Source organism: Mustela lutreola, chromosome 2 (assembly GCF_030435805.1).
Source record: "Mustela lutreola isolate mMusLut2 chromosome 2, mMusLut2.pri, whole genome shotgun sequence".
Lineage (NCBI taxonomy): Eukaryota > Metazoa > Chordata > Mammalia > Carnivora > Mustelidae > Mustela > Mustela lutreola.
The window spans coordinates 149,642,825-149,645,496 of record NC_081291.1 but is presented as its reverse complement, the minus strand read 5'-3'; positions in this window follow the sequence as shown (position 1 = coordinate 149,645,496).

Below are 2,672 nucleotides of genomic sequence, written 5' to 3'. Positions count from 1 at the left end.
CGTGTGTTAAGGGCTATAATTGGAGCCAGCTGGGGTTAGTTTAACTCAAGACAGAGACTTTAAGGAATATTCCCTAGCAGCTGCCAAAACAAATTGTTTCAGGGACATTCCTTGCCCTCTCTTCCCTGACAGAGACTGCCTAGCCCCTCCCCCTTGCTGGCGGGAAAGCATGGCGTCTGCTCTTCTCTTGGAGCTGATGAGCTCTAGAACTGGGAACCCTTTCTCTGCCTTCTGATGGCACTTTGTTCTGTTCTTTACTGTCGGGAAACAAGAAGAGCGCCCCCTGGACCTAACACCCCCTGCTCCGGATCTTCCCTGGGCTTCAGGTAAACATTCAAAATGGAGAGGGCCCAGGTGGAACATAAATCAGTATTTGAACTAAGTTAAGTTTGTTGGGTTAATTAGGATAAACATGTCTTTTGAGTTAACAGTAGAAATGTGAAACTTCAGAGTTTTTTCTTAAAGTCAAATAAGCTCGTGTTATTTGTTAAAATCTGTGTTAAAATCTGTTGGGTTAAAATCTGTTAGCAAAGAATTACTAAAACTGATGGTTAATTGTCTGACTCAAAGTTTTAATGGGTAATTGTTAAAGTAGCTTTCAAAGTCTTTTCTAACCTGAAACTTTAAACCAAATGGGATAAAATGCTAGAGCATTGGTCGGTTGCTGGAACTAGGTTTGTGCTTTTGAAATCTGTTGGTAAACATCTTTTGTGCTTAACTGAATTCTGTTTAACAGCCCCAGGGCCACTGTCTGAGCTAGACCCATTCGTAAAGAATGGAAGGGGAGACTGACCACCTCCCATTAGCCAGGGATACCCAAAGGGGAGGGTGTCCAAACCGTTTGAATCTGAAGAGTGCCTGACTGTGTGAATGTGTCTGTATGGCTCCACCACTTTGGCTACAGAGTCTGAGTGGGTTGCACCCTGAGTCTCGCGGGGCATCACTAGATCCAATAGCAGCTGGGTTTCCCCCTTGCCTCCGCATAATTGCTGCCATAGCCCTCTTGGTCAAGGATGCAAGTAAATTGACTCTGGGTAAAATCTCATCTTGACCACCACCCATACTCTTGAGCACCTTCTCTGGGCTCCACCAGACCGGTGGATAACAAATGCCTGAGTGGCATGAACCAAAAGTGACATTCCAGCCTCAGGTGGTGCTAAATCCAGCCACATTGCTGCCAGAGGAACTGGCCAAGCACCCACGCAACTGCAGGAAGGTCCTAACCCAGTCACAGGAATAAGGCCGGATCTCAGAGACACTCCCCTCCAAGGGGCAGAGATGACTCTGTTCACAGATGGGAGTAGCTACATGGTCAATGGAAAGAGGTATGTGGGGGTTGCGGTAGTTTCTCCTGAGCAGGGACTCTGGACAACAGCCCTGCCACATGGAACTTCGGGGAAAAAAGTGGAGCTGATTGCACTCACCAAGGAATTACAGATGGCCAAGGGTAAGACTGCCAACATCTATATGGACGGTAGGCTAGGTAAAGGCTTTTTCTGCCAAACATGAGATGGCAGGAGTGGTAGCTAAAAAGCTACTAGACTGTCATGACTGGGTCAGACAACGGCCCTGCATTTGTGAGTTCAGTCTCACAGGCATTGGCCAAGGCCATGGGCACTAATTGGAAACTGCATTGTGTCTATAGGCCCCAGAGTTCTGGGCAAGGAGAGAGAATGAACTGGACTCTCAAAGAGACCTTGGCAGAGCTAATTCTGGAGGCTGGTGGTAGATGGGTGGATCTCCTTCCTTTCGCCCTCCTCAGGGCACGATGTACACCCTGTTTAAACAAGGTGACCCCATTTGAAATAGTGTTCGGGAGACACCCCCTGCTCTGCCCTCGGCTATAAGAGGTTGCCCTAGCAGAAATGACTGATCAGTCTGTACTCCAGTCACTGCAGGCATTACAGTCTGTCTTGGAAGGAGACCCAACAAGTATAGACCCATTTAATCTTCATGGATACTATAGATCAAGGAAACAACCAAAAGGGAAGATAGTGAAGGTCTGAATGACAAGATTAACAACTTTACCTAATGGACACTGAAGAATCTTGCACCCAATATTTGGAAAAATATATACTTTTAAAGAACATAAAATATTTACAAATAGTAACCATAAAACATGATTAAAAAATGTTAAAAGTATCAGAATCATATAGACCACATTGTATAATCACAATACAATTAAGTTGGAAATCAATTAAAAAAAAAAACCTAAACTCATATTTGGGAATTTTAAAGCACATTTAAAAACACATAGATGGAAAAATAAAGTAGAAAATTTTTAACTAAATAATAAAAAAAATGCATTTCAACACTAGGGAGATGCAACAAAGGTGGCACTTAAAGAAAAGGTGTATAGTCTTAAATGGTTATATTAAGAAGAAAAAAAGAAAGTTTGAAAATTAATAAGCCAGGCATTCAATTTAAGAAGTTAGAAAAATTACAATGAGATAGAAGGAAGGGAAATATGAAAGAAATAACAAATATAAAAACATAAGTGCATAAAATAGAATTCATTCTCAATTAGAATTAGCTAATTCTAATGTTCAACCTCTCTTAGAATGAGAAAACGAAAAGAACAAGAGAAAGGACTATCACACACTTTCCCTCATGTTTAGTGTTTTTCTATATTAAGATCCTTAAGCAGATTTTACGAAAGGATGAGAGACTAC